The 14,926-nt window shown below is 33.3% G+C and overlaps 2 long non-coding RNA genes across 2 annotated transcripts; both read left to right on the forward strand.

Moving 5' to 3' along the window:
• The first annotated feature begins 1,865 nt into the window (after window positions 1-1,865).
• LOC146146982 (uncharacterized) lies at window positions 1,866-4,966 on the forward strand. The gene is made up of 3 exons (XR_014494844.1): window positions 1,866-2,002; window positions 4,259-4,314; window positions 4,867-4,966. It is a non-coding gene; the product is annotated as an uncharacterized LOC146146982 (long non-coding RNA).
• A 4,618-nt stretch (window positions 4,967-9,584) lies between these two features.
• On the forward strand, window positions 9,585-14,155 carry LOC146146983 (uncharacterized). The gene is made up of 3 exons (XR_014494815.1): window positions 9,585-9,742; window positions 13,063-13,118; window positions 14,040-14,155. It is a non-coding gene; the product is annotated as an uncharacterized LOC146146983 (long non-coding RNA).
• The last annotated feature ends 771 nt before the right edge of the window (window positions 14,156-14,926 follow it).

Raw genomic sequence — 14,926 nt, forward strand, 5'->3', positions numbered from 1 at the left:
CTCAACGTGAATATTTGAGAGCGAGCCTGTGTCTATGGATTATAGGGGCATTACTGGGGATGAAAAGAAGCCCACGCAGGTTAGGCATCAGCGAAGCAAAAAAATCTCACCAGTGGAATGCTGTAGTTTTTAGATAAAATGTTATTTTAATACAACACGGTAAATGCTGTACCTATATGGCCTCTTCATGGACGCGAGTGTGTTTGAGAAAAACTTTGGCTCATACAGAGACAATTAAAAAAAGAGTTAGCAAAAGTATCTGCAGTGCTTTAGTTTAAAAGTGTTGGATCTAGTAAAGCCGCTTTTGCTCAAAATTGTGAAAAATATGGGATTAAAGTTATAAAAAAATATGGTCGAGTGAATTACGTTTGCTGTGTCCTGCTTATTGTTTATTTGATTAAAACCTTGTTAAACGTACAATGCCCCAGCTCCGAATTGATAGCGTCGTCGACTTTCAGTTGTTTGATTTGATTATTATGTTCCATTTGTTCATCCTGTGGGATTTTGACAGAAAAACAAAAATTGAAGTTGCTTAAGTAAAAGTAAAATAGATTTCGAGTAAATAATTAAGTTTGGTTTCCAAATAAGATATAGCCTACGTAGGCTAAAATCAACCCTGGTTATTTTATAGGAAAAAATCTATCGATTTCTGGGGAATGTGGATAAGGCTCGTATACCGAACCTCCCGGCTAGTGCCAATAATTTATTATAATTCCCTTTTTTCAGTCGTTTCATTGACTGCAACAAAGCATCGACTAATAAAAACGCAATTTTACGTTTCGGAAGCGTTAAATAAAACCCAGCTTTAATGAAATTCCGCCCAACGAAATGCTGCTTATTTGCGCTGTAACCTAATGAAAATAGCGCTCCGTGAAAGCCGATATTACTTTGCAGTTAACTTGCGTAGAAACTTGAAAGCTAACGTGAAATTATTTTTATTGGTTTGTTTTGTTATACACTTTTCCAGTACAAAAGTAGCATTTTGCGTGGCTTTCTAAAAAGAGTTGAGTTCGTAAAACCGCTGAACGATGTATGACTAGATTAAAAATAGAGATCTGAAATCCGTAGCCTTGGCTTTGCTTTTTGAATCACCCTTTTCAGTTGTGGAGTTGATTAGGTACAGTAACTGAATGGAAGCGCACGTTTTGAATAATAACAGACCCATTGTGACGTACCTGTGCGTTGTTTACTGGCCGAGTAGGCTTACATTTAACTTGAATGACATTCACACGCCAAAGAAGGTTACGTTGGTTTAATGCAGTGGTTCCCTACCTGGGTTCCGTGTAGCACTTTTAGTGGTCCGCGAATCTTATTTTTTTGTCTGAAAAATAAGCGAATAAAGGGTAAAGTAAACCCTTATAATAAAAAGTGCTATATATTGATCATTTTATTATGTTTTTTAATCGTGCTGTTGTAATTTTTTATTTCAAGTTATTTTTATTGCAAAAATATCATGAAATAGTTCCAAATGGACGGTCACGTAATACTGTTTCAAAAGTTTGGATACAACTGGTGTAGGACGTCTTTTGTAAGTCAACATGCCTTCGTTACTGTTACGTGTCAAACTGATTAATATGCGTTGTTGCATGACGCATTAGTCGTTTATAGTTAATGTTGCGAACGAGATTTTCACAAAACGCGCTATAGTTATTAAAACATGTATGTACATTGAGTTGAGTAGGTAATTGACCTTTTCCGATTTATTACGATCGGTAAATATTAAGTCAGTCAGGATTGGAGCTAATAAATGAGCTGAATGCAGGCGAGTTTAGACATGATAATTCCGGAGAACCTTTAACTGCTTTCACTTTTACAGTAGAGCAGCTCAGATTACCTAACCTTACTGTTGTTATTTAGGTTTCCGACAGAACTAATTTTTTGTTTTATTATGATGCTGACGTCTGTTAACTTCACGTTAAGGAATTATTCAACGGAATATGGCTGATGACGTTTTCTTTATTTTGTACGATTTTGATTGATATGAAGACTATAAGTTGACCAGGTAATATTTGATTTACCTTATTTATTTTACAGTGAACATCTATAAAATAAATCGGGAACCTTGTCATAATTATAAAACTATTTGATTTTTTATTTGAATATATAGTTTTGGTTATGGTTTCTTGAACAAATGTTTCCAAATATTTGTTTCAAGGTTTTGGCCCAAAATTGTTGCTTTGTAATGGCTTGACACATACATTACTGTTATATAAGGACAAAAAAAGTTCCACACTTTTTTTTATACTGAACCGTTGTAATTTTAAGCCATTATGCATCTTAGCATTATTTTGTTACTGATATAATATTTAGGAGGATTTTTATCAGGAAAACAATTAAGCACTGTATGTGATCAAATAACACTAACCGAATGTTTTTCAAAGTAGGCTAATGTGGAAAGACTACGCAATGCGATTTAACTAGCTAACATACTTAAAATAAGTTTACATTTTTTAACGCGTATCTTATTCCAGAGATAAAATATTAAAGAATCTACTCATTCAAACGAACTATATTTTCGTTTTTTTAAATAAATTGTTTAATTTCCCAAAGCTTTATTTTCCTGAACACGCATCATTGCACAAAAAAGTTGTTTAAATTAATACGTTTTAAGCATCTTAGGGGACTGTATCGGTTCCTGTTTTTACCAATAGCCTCGTGTGCTGTTTTTAATCGTGGTAAATTATTTAACTATGGCCCAGCCAATTCCACCAAATGAAGTGCTTTTGGTAAGTATGTATATGATACCTATTTCGATAAATAGCTTTTTAAACCAAAGAACATCGTTAACACAAATCGGTGTTTTACGCAAAGCGGTCGTGCAGTAACAGAAATTACTGGTTTTGGCCATCAGCAAAAGAACAAAAAACATAAGCAAGCCAAACAGCAAATTGTAAAAATAGCTTTTTTAACAGTAAATTGTAAAAATAACATTTTAGTCAGGAGCAGTTTACGAATGAACCGATCAATTTTTACACAGTCATTAATTCAATTAAATAAAAAGCCTCATTTGTGGAGCAATGTTATCATTCTGTAGGGCAAAACCAAACATGATATGTAATTTTGAAGCTATTAAAATGATTTAAATTAATTTTAGTTTTTTAAAGGTGTATCGTCAGCCTCTTCACAAATAAAATAATTTTGCAAAATTTTAGCAACCTAATTTAAAAGTTATATTTTCCCCCCTATTTCCCCCCCTTTTACTATTTCAAACTTTGAGACATTTAATAAATTTGGGGACGGGTAGTTTTATCTGAAAATATAGCTATCAATAACTTTTCAGAAAACCTTATCTAAAAAACTCACTTTTAGTCAAGGTTATTATTGAAGTCGTCTAGTTCATTTGTCTAGACTCATTTTCCAAATACCTTAAGTTAATGTAAGTTCATTTTTCTATTAAGTAGTCAAGACAAATGACTTAAAATGTTTACTTAAATTAAACAGGATAAACTGGTATCGAACTCCAGTTCTTGTTTGGCCTTAAATAACTCCTTTTCACCTACTAAATACTTAATAAACACTGAGTAGCTACTATAGCTGCTGCGACAGGAAGCAATGGTGTTCGGTCTGGGGCTTTTTATCCTTAGTTATTTGGGCTCTAAGGTCCCTGTATTTTAACTCCTATTTTTTAATAATTGTTTGAGTGTTTCAATACGAAAAATAGAGCATTTTAGCATGTAGTAACACAAGTCATCAGTCTTCCTATATAAAAAGTAAAAAGTGTTTTTGGCTAGTTTTGGTTGCTGATTAAAAAAATGACCTCAGATATTTTCTCTCACGTCAATTTTTCTCACAAAACAATTCGAAATCTTGAGATTTCAAAAATTCGTAAAGCATTATTCTTATTCACAAATGTGTAATTATGTCAATATGCAGATGTGTAAAAAGCAATAAAAAGTAATAAGACCACATTTGTATCTAGGTCACAATACTGAAATTATTATTATTTAATGGGAAGATATTGATGCTTTTTTTTTGGCTTTTGTGATTGTTTATGTAGGCCAATCTTCTTTAACTCTTCGAAGACACCAACAGTTATTGAATTCCTATTGTGCTGTATTTCTTGTGTACACGTGTGTTTATGTCAATATTGTCTGTAGCTACCAAAATGTTGCTTTAGAAGTCCTTTTTATTTTTATTAAAACCCGCCGTTGAAATACGTCCTTTTTTGGGTTGATGAAAATATCAGTCCTAGTATGAACAGTATAAGGTGTAAACGTGCTTTGTAATTAAAGTTTGAATGGTAATGTTTTTCTTGTAGGACACCGTTTTACAACTATTGCAAGATTTCATCTTCAAGGTTATGCTAGCTTTATTGTAAGTTTTGAAAATCCAGTTGTTAAAAAATTGTACAAGTAAAAACACTTCTTTAGCACAATTCGTTTCTTGAAACCGCTACCTTTTACTCTACTAATTAAACACATTTACCTAGGATCAGCCCATTTGGATGTTCACCTTCATCTACGCTTTTGAGTTTTTTTAGTCCTATTTTTAGTCATCTGTGATATTCTCAATAAAACGTCCACTTTAAATCTGGTTCAGAAAACGAAGCTTTGAAATAAACAGAAGTAACTTAGCCTTCAATTATAGGAGTGCTGACAAGGCCTAGGTCGCTGCATAAAATACCATCCTTTGGTGAGATTCGAACTCACGGCCTACGCTATGCGAAGTCTTCGCTCTTCAAAAGGCATTGAGCAAGCTCAACCGGTAAAAATCGAGTGAGCCGAAACGGTAAAGTTAGGCTGATTTTGCCAAGTAACAACATGCCCTCACTGTGTCACCAAAACGTGTGTCGGCACCGGGAATGTTTGTATAACGCTTCCGAAGTTTAAACGGAGTTCAAATTGTGATGTTTTTGTTATTTTTCAGGAGGTACCTGTGGCAAACCAGATAGGAAGGTGATAAAGACCATCTCTTCTCTGATGATAAAAATGAGATAAAGATCATCTCTTCTCTCTCTAACAAAAAATGTGTTTTTATTTGTCGTTGTCCTTCTTTGTCTTGCTTTTATCTTTTTTTGTAGTAATTATGACAAGCACATTTATCAGATTAATATTGACTGTATACAGTGCAAAGTTTATTCAACTTTCCTGGCTGAAGCTCAGCCCTTGATATGAAAATTTGATTTTATATATAAAAATACTTTTAATTATTTTAAAAGAGACATGTTTCCCTTGTATTTTTTTCTGACAACGAAATTTGACTGCTTTGAAATTGTAGCAGTGTTGTATTCTCACAAAAAGTGTTTTAGAGCCTAGAATATATTTCAACCAAAGTGTCCATTACCAACGTTATTTTCGGTGTTTTTGGAATATACTTATCACCGTTGTACAAAATCTCAACTATATTCTGCCGTAGTGACCTTGACCTTCCTACAGTTAATACTTCAAACTAACCATGACGATGAAACAAGTGTGGCGTCAATTTATTTGAACACTTTGATGAACGTGACTTGTTCACTTGTTGGTCACAAATTTGTTCCAGTATATGTTTGCTTATACATGAGTAGTTCTACAACTTTGGCTGGTCGGGTACCAGCAATTGACTGTTGCTTTGTAGGCCTAATTAACGAAACCATTTTTCTTAATTAGAAAAAAACCAAAAAAAACCTGTGTTTATAAAAGCCCACATAAATCTCACACCATAGCAATAGGCGCAAAAACGATGCTACAAATTACAGTAAAAAAGTTATGAGAACCGTCACAATGCCTAATATATATTCTTAAATGGCCTGCGAATTGTTTAAGTAAAGCCTTCGCATACCACCAGTGAGTAATGGAAAATGTACCATATGTTGAGAACCACTGCGCGATGTTATCTAAATTTTAAAATCACCGTAATTTGATTTTGCACAACTTATCATTTTGATGTTGCCTGTTGGATATTTTTCTCTACCCTGGGTTAAACTGGGGTTACGCGTACAATACTCATCTGCAAAAGGCATCCAGTGTTGCAAACAAGTCATTTGGAAATGACTTAAGTCCAAGTCTTTTTTTTAATAAATAACAAGTCGCAGTCTAAGTCAAGAGTAAACCGAGTCAATTAATTTTCATAAAAAAATCAATAAGCTATTAAAACTTGTATTTATCAACAATAACTAACCGAATAACTAACCGAAATTGCTGAGTGAAAGCACCTAATTTCAACCCAAGTCATTTGTCGACACTACTCTTTAGTGTTAGCCATTATGTAAAGTCATAAACCTACAATAATTTATAATAGGCACCTTAACTGTGAATTGCAGTAAAAGGGTAACGTAGGATACTGTTGTGACAAGTTTTTCTTTCTCCATATATTTGCTTCAAACTTTCGATAGGCTTCGTATGTGGTTGCTATGTAGAATGGTAATAAATCGATTGGTAACACCTACTTTCTAATAATAACCTTTTTTGTTGTAACAGTCATATAGTCACCTAGTCCTAAAAGACACAAACAACGTCATCAAAGAGGGACTTATTCGTTTCACAATTGGACAAATCGAACTGTACCGGTACTACAAAATGTTATAGAACGAGTTGGTAATTTTGGGAAAAAACAATAGGATATATTTGTGATACATGGCTGATATTTGGTTGCGACAAGTCTAGTTTCACAATAAACAGATTAATTAGGGATAGGACCAAAAAATAAACACTGCTTACACTCTAAATTTTAGTTTTGATGACTTTTTTACATGAATATTGTTAAAAATAATACAAGATCTTGTTTAATTGGTGGTTTGCCCTGGGCCACTTAACTTAAGTAACTGTAAAGGTATTTCCAAATTTTTTATGGCATGGGTCACATTTCCAACACAATATCAACCCCACAGGCCAGAATATTTTTGAATAGTTAAACTAGCCAATAAATTTCAAACCTAAAAATCTTAAACATTTATAGACTATAGCAAACTTTAAATGTAACATAGTAGTCTAATTTTTATTACTAGCTAACAGTGTTTCGCAAACTTTTTTGGCTTGAGTTACCCTACAGAAATTCTAAATAGTTTGCGGCGCCCTTTTCGTATTTTTGCCGAGTGGTTAACTGTAACGTTGCAATTCATGAGATTGGAAAAGCACATTAACTGTTCAACAAGGTTGAAAAACCTTTTTAATTTTTGGCAATTATATCGTACACAAAAAAATTATATCAAGAAGCTTACCAATAAGACAATAATTGGAATCCTAAAGATTTTGAAATATGTCCCGGCACCCTTGAATGGCAAAATACGTGGTCAAAATATTTCACAATATGCTGTTCAACCTTTAGAACTCACAGTTTGTGCCCTTTATATTTCGAAACTTAGTATCGTGCTTGCGCACGTCAGACTCAAAACTCGGGTACACTTACCGGAGTCCCAAAACCCAAGTCGACTTCGACATTGCAGCCCTGGTAGATATGTTTAATAATTAGTCGCATTATACATGTGCTGAGAGTGCTTTTCATGCCCGACATTAGGAAAATAATTTTAGCTTGATTAACCATGTAAGTATTTTGATGTCACCTTAAAAGATCAAGTATCACTATATTTGCTATTACACACTTGTTTGCCCTTGAATTAGAGTATTAGATCATTAGACTATACATACCAAACTATTGCAATAAGAGACGTTGTTGTGTAATCGCAAGCGTATAAAAGCTATGTGTCACAATATTTTAGGTTTTGTTATTGCCCTTGAGTCTGCGTTGGATGTCGCTATAGTTACATCTCTGAAGTTGGTACGCGACAATAAACAGATATAAGATAACCTCACACGGAAAGTGTTTTTCTGACCGCCCGACCAGTTTTAATGTAGTACAGCTAGGGTTGCCAATTTTGTCAATGGAAAATAAAGGACAAAAAATAATATGCATATGTTTTATATATATATATATATATATCCTTTTTAACAAAATATTTAAACATAACCATAATGGTTGCGTTACATAACTTAAAAGTAACAAAAACGATTTCATTTGCTTCGGTAGCTAGTAAGGCATTTTCACATACATGATACATGCTCTTGAGTTTTAATAGATATTCTAAATAATAACGTTTTTGAATGAAATCTAGTACAAAAGATCAAAATAAAGGACATTTGGCGTCCTTTATGAATGTCAAAAAGGACAAGGACAAAAAAGGAAAATAAAGGACTGTCCTTTGTAATAAGTACAGCCGATGAAAAAACATTTAACAGCATCTCCGTAATAATGTTTGTTCTTTTCGCAAAACGAACGCCGTATTACATATCACATGGCAATTGAAACGAATGGTGTAACATTGCCAATTCTCGTCGTCCCGGTGTTTCGTTTTACACTCGTTGAATGGAGTTAGTTCGAAATAGAATATAGTTGAAAAGATGAGCGAGCGTCCCTTTTTTTTAAATCAACAAACTCTGACAAGTATAAATATCGAGTTGTACCGTTATCACACGTTGTATGGTCTTTCGTACATTTTCCAACTTATTTATTGCTTTTCAAACAAATAAAATGAGAGTGAGCCTAAGCAATAATCACTATTGTACACTCATGAGTAGAAATTATTTCGGTCGGTCGCAATAATCACTTAAAATTGCGATATGTACAGTTGAGGCGAGACGAAAGGTTTTAAAACTCGTTAAGGACATTTAATAAAAAAAACATATTTTATTTATATGCTTCGTAGAAAAGTTTATTTGCTTTCGGCAACGTTTTTCGTTTAACATTTAGTCTATTCTGCGTATGTATCTTCATATGTACTTTTACGACACATATCGACAAGTATATCATAATTTTCATTTTATTTAAAGTTAAAACCGAACAGGTAAAACTAATCATATCAAGAAGCAAATTTACTTTATCGCTCGGGAGTACGTACATAACGTAAAAAATCGCAATGAAACGTAACATAACCGATGGACGTTTGGCATATTTGTATCGGGTGCAATTTTCAAACCAGGTTCTGTGGGTGAATAAGTTATATGGGAACCCTCAATTAAGTTTTTTAATTTGTACTCTTTGATCAAAAACATTGATTGGTTAGTCCAACGTTAGTTTCGTCTTTCAAATAAGCCGACCGCAATGTAAGCTGTAAACTTATTGTCTGCGCCACTGCACCTATACAAGGAGATTTTTATAGCTTCAACTCCGTTTCAATTTAAGAGATCTGGACCGTAGCTTTCAATTCCGTTTTCAACAACTACATTAATCTACGCGTGACGTATAAAAACTATACAAGGTCATTCGGTGAATTGGCAACTGTGAGACATGTTCGGATTATGTGAGAGAAGGTGCATAAAGAAAGTAGTCCGCAAAACACACGGAGATTCAATTCGACCATATGTTGAGGGAGTTTTTATTACAAGTGTGTGTTTGCTAAAACGTAGGGAAACAGGGTGTGTTCAAACATGAAGTATTTATGGTAGCTATAAAGTCAGCTGTGTTCCTGTTCTATGTCCAACAATGAATCGGAAACTGTTTAAATTCAAACGCCAAGAGAGCAATAGCAGTATAGATTAAAAAGAGTCCAAATAAAAAGTTTTTAACTGTAAATATTGTTTAGTGTCGATTGAATGGGATTTTTGTTCTTTATTTACTAATATTGAATAGTCCATCGAATGTTGACCTAGATGTTCATTTTTAAGCAGGTCGCGCATGTTAGTAGAGTTTTAATATGTTATTTGTATGAAGATCAGCGTCTGACAAAAGAAATGGAAATTTTCGTCTGAAAAAGAAAAATGTTGGATATTATTTTCGGCTATCTACAGGTTTTGGGTGAAACAGAGTAAAAAGAAAAAGAGATTATCAGGTAAAAAAAAATTATTACAATCATTATTTAGGGATATTTTAGCAAAACTGCTACAATTTATTAAAACAAACGTTTTAAAAAATAAGATTATTCAAACTTACTTGAAACCACCCGCTGTTTTTTGTGGTATAAATTAGTAACATCAATTATTTTCAGGAAACAAATATGCGCAGCATATCGAATTTCTAAACTCAAAACACTAAAGCTAAATAATGAAAATATATGTTCCTTTAAAGACTTGAGGCACCTAATTTAATGTCCAGAAGACGGCGCTATAACGCCTTGTCGCATATCGTTTAAAAAATGGCTTCCAAAAACATAACGATTAAAAATGGCTTCCAAAATTTTACGATTGTCTTCAAGTGGTTTGACAATGTAGAAATACTCCCTTTCAAGCACTTATATCGTGGAAGTTTTTCCACCTTTTTGAAGTTAATTTTTACGAAGAAAACTTTTTGAAGTCTTGGAAGAAAACTAGTCGCTTAAAAAACACGAGGCAAGCGAAATTAAAATGGCTTATCCTATTCCAAGGATAGAAATACTTATGGTAGGTTAAATATTGCATTTAATTCTGTTAAGCATTAATTATTATCTTTTACTTTATTAAAACATGAAACTGCTCTATGTTACGAGTATGGTGTTTATTTAAAACAGAAACAACCATAACTTATCTAACTATGTTTAACTTTTTTCAGCTAATAACGTAGTTCAGGTATAAGCTTTCGCATTTTCTTTTTACTTGAACGTTTGCATTGCTCATACAAAAAAAAACTGTTTTGGTTGTACACATATTTCTTAATTAGGTTTCACTAGGTCCAACCTTAAACAAAATTGAGATAGTTTTATGGTTTAAGGATTAGCAAATTTAGTCGAACCTCATCTAGCTTCATTGAAAATGGTAAACAATTTAGATTCATTCCTAAGGTTTGTTGGAAAAGGCTATAGGGCGATTATTATTTTTTGACTTAAATTGAGTCATTTCAACCTAAAAATCATTTTTTTGACAAAATTTTGACCTGTTTTCACTGATTTAAAGGAATTCACTGATTTAAACAGCGATATGTTGCATTAAGAAACTGCAAAAGTTTTGGTTTCGTCAGTCACTTGTTTTTTATGTTTTACTGATCCGGTGGAACACGAATAAATTATTTCTTCGGGATTATGCAAAACTTTCGAAACTCGATTGATATTTTTGGCGCATAAAAATAAAAAAAGACAAACAACTACAAAAATGCCAAAAATAAACAAGACGTTAGTTATTTTAGAAAATTGTTAGGCAACAGTCTGTTGAAATACAAACTAGCAAGAACTGCAAAATAATATAAAGCCCTAGCGTAGGCCTACTTAACGAAATACGAAATAATTGCAAATTACCGCCGGAAAAAATAGTAAATACTGTTCAATACATTTGTCGAAATTAGAGATACATAACTATGTGAAAATTAAAGTTCTTCTCACTCCAAAGTTAAGTCTCTGGGCGGTCATCAACACAGAAATTTCAAACATCACCTACACAACTTTTTTTTAAAAACTATTCACTAACTTATAAAACACTTACGAAATATGAGTATAACGAGAGTTTTACTCACAAAATACAAAAGAATAAACAAGGTAGGGAAGATGTGGGACCAGTGGTTCATAGCTAGGGACCAGTGTCTCGGGAGCTTTTTTGCCCCTTGGAAAATTTCCATTTAAAATAGATACTTGAAATTTTGGCTGTGGTAAGGGCAAATGGCCGTCTTGGGGTTCAGTGGTTCACAACCCGGATGGGACCAGTGGGGCAGTAAATCCGGTGGGGACCAGTGAGGCAGTAAAGCAGTATTGTTGGCCTACCGAGTAAACATATCACAGAGATAAGCAAAAATCTTTTCCCCATGAGTGGAGACCAATGGTTCACTTGAGTAGCATTTTTTCCATGCAATAAACTTTTCTGTTCTGACATTTTAAGGTAAATGCTATGGTATGTTGAAACATAGATAGTTCATGTTAAGACTGTGTAGAATCCTGTGACTTTGCTCCAAGAAGTTTTTGTCTTAATCACGCAAACTGCTTTACGCGCAAAATCAACGAACAAGTATAGTTTGCCGGTCCCCTAAAATTAGGGTTGCCAACCGTCCTTTATTACAAAGGACAGTCCTTTATTTTCCTTTTTTGTCCTTGTCCTTTTTGACATTCATAAAGGACGCCAAATGTCCTTTATTTTGATCTTTTGTACTAGATTTCATTCAAAAACGTTATTATTTAGAATATCTATTAAAAATCAAGAGCATGCATCATGTATGTGAAAATGCCTTACTAGCTACCGAAGCAAATGAAATCGTTTTTGTTACTTTTAAGTTATGTAACGCAACCATAATGGTTATGTTTAAATATTTTGTTAAAAAGGATATATATATATATATATATATATAAAACATATGCATATTATTTTTTGTCCTTTATTTTCCATTGACAAAATTGGCAACCCTACCTAAAGTATACTTTATAAAACACATCAGTACAGTATGGGCCACTTACAGCCAATTCCATCTAGGCCCCATGAAACCCTTGCGGTATGCATACAGTTTAAAGGGAAGTTATAATTCAATTAACTTGAAACTATTTAATTTATTAGTAAAACAAAACCTTTATTACTTAAACATGAGAAATTGAAGATGAGTTGTTACGGTATTCTTTTTAGTTTATTGTTACATAGGGAAACAACGGTGACACCGTTTTCAAAAGCCAATATCCTGTCACTGTTTTATTATCAAACTATAGGGGGCTGTAAGCTTGATAAACTTCCAAAAGGGTTCCACATCTACATATAGATGTTTTAAATTCCTTTACATAGATGTTTTTAAATGTTTTTTTAGATAAAATATTACATATAATGAGTGGTCATATTCTAATCATAAACAATTAATGACTGTGAGATAAACATTTTTTAATTACATGTACCATATAATAATTCGAGTATTCGTGTCCCATGTCTATGGAACTAAAGCCTGCCGTGGCCTATATATATATATATATGTATATATGTATATATAGGCCTATGTTTTGTATACCGTAGGCCATAAGCCTATATTAGTAGAAAAAGTTAATTCGGACGGTCCAGAACGGTGTTCATTTAAAATAGTTTTCTTGGCATACACCTACACGTTATATTTTCTTTAAATGTGGTTAAGTTATTTTATCTTAAGGGGCTTTATCGTTTGTTCGCAAATACATTGTAAAATATAGGTTTAAAGAGAAATATATTTCGATATTATTTTCTTTTAGTCCGGTAAATTTCGCGAAGAAGTTTTAATTAACTTTTGTGCTTTTTGTTTTGTTAGGACACCCTCATAAGACTGGTGGTAAATTTCATCATTCAAGTCATCCTTACTCTGATGTAAGAACATTTAAATTTTGAAAATTAAACAGTTATATTGAAATATTCGCGCTGTCCTTAATATATGATGCAGTGTTGCATTGACTCGAATGGACTTGATTTAAATGACTTGCCTTGCATTTTAGACAAAATACTTGACTTGGGCCTAAGTCATTTTGACAAAATACTTGACTTGGACTTATAGTCACTGATCAAATCACGTGACTTAAATTTTAGGTGTGTTAAGTGGTTTTTGATAAATTTAGTTTTTCAACCGACTTCGGCACGTAAAACAGTTTGTTAGCTAAAGGTTACGTATTCCTTTTTTTCTAAACAAAATTAAAATGTTTTCCAAAATCGGGCGATTTCCCATTTTCAAGAATTTCAGATTTTATTTTCATAAAAACGCTTTGACCAGAACTCAATTTTCTATGACAGTTACTTGGACAGGTAGGGAAATTATTTCACGTGGGCTTACCTTATTTTCATATATCTTGACTTGGACTTAAGTCATTTCAAAAATACTTTACACTGCATTGCACTGTTAAGCTTTAAACCAGTTGGCAGCTGTTAAAAAATTTTTTACGGACAACCTTTCTGCGATGGGTCAAAGCAAAAAGGAATCAACAAAAATACTTTCTAAATTTAGCTCGGTTTAAGAGTTTTGTGTCTTGAGACTATAGTAATGTGCTTTTGTCGCCGCATGAAAGGTAGGCCTATTTTGAAACTGAGCTGCTGCTATAGGGTCGTTGTTACATGTTTCTTGTATTTTACAAGAACCTTCAAATAAAGACGTTGCCGAAACGTACATGTCTTAATTCACATTAATGTGGATACCACACGTTTTTTTTAAATCATCAACCTAAAAAGAGATGAATGCGTTTTGTTTGTATCATCTGCATTGTAAGCAACAAGTATAATATGTCATGTTTTTGTTTTTAGGAGATTCCTGGAACAACCCTAACTGTGCTGAACAATTATGTTGTATATAAGTAGCTATCGTTTTTGATTTGTCAATTTATCGTTGTTTACATCATCAATTTACCTTTTTTTGAAGCACTGCTCTTAAAAAAAACTTGTCGTATTTCGACTGTTTTGCAACACTTACTACACATCATGATACTAATGTGAAATTTGCAGCCTTTTTTGTTAATTTTGTTTTAATCCAAAAATGTTGGCTGTAGGCTGATTGGTGGGACTCCAGCCACAAGGCCGAAATGAGAAAAACGTCAACATCGAAATTAAACAAAGTTTTTCGGAATAAGACAAAAATAGGACTAGTACCTAATTGTCATAATAACGTCTAAATCAGAGTAATTTCTAACTTCGTCGGCCTAAATGGCCGTAATGGTGAAATTAGGGCGCCCAAACCTAGACACCAAAACGGCCTATGCCAAACCGACGGCCCCCGATCGTCCAATACCCTCACTCTATATAGTCTCATACGTTATTTTGCATTAAAGGTCTTATTACGAAGAATTCAGGACGTATTCCGACAGGTTAAGGTCCTATTCGTGGACATTATCATGTCGTTGATCGTAATATTATGGTATTGATTGATTCTGCTTTTGTTGCCTTATTTTAGGCGCCGTGGTAATGTTTTCGCAGTATATGTGCTCGCTGTTTATATTGTATAATAAATCGTGAGGGTTTTTAAGTTTGTTGAGTAGCGTGTGACATAAAAATACCAGTGAGGCAAAGTCGACTGAAAGCTTTGAGGATGTGGCTAGGTTATATCAAAAATTTAAACTTGGTAAAATATTGCCCTTTATTTTTCAGTTCTTAGTGGGTTTAAACTAAAATATGTGGTGATTTTATAGACACCCCTT

This window comes from Ascidiella aspersa, chromosome 4, assembly GCF_963924565.1.
Source record: "Ascidiella aspersa chromosome 4, kaAscAspe10.2, whole genome shotgun sequence".
NCBI classification, from domain to species: Eukaryota; Metazoa; Chordata; class Ascidiacea; order Phlebobranchia; family Ascidiidae; genus Ascidiella; species Ascidiella aspersa.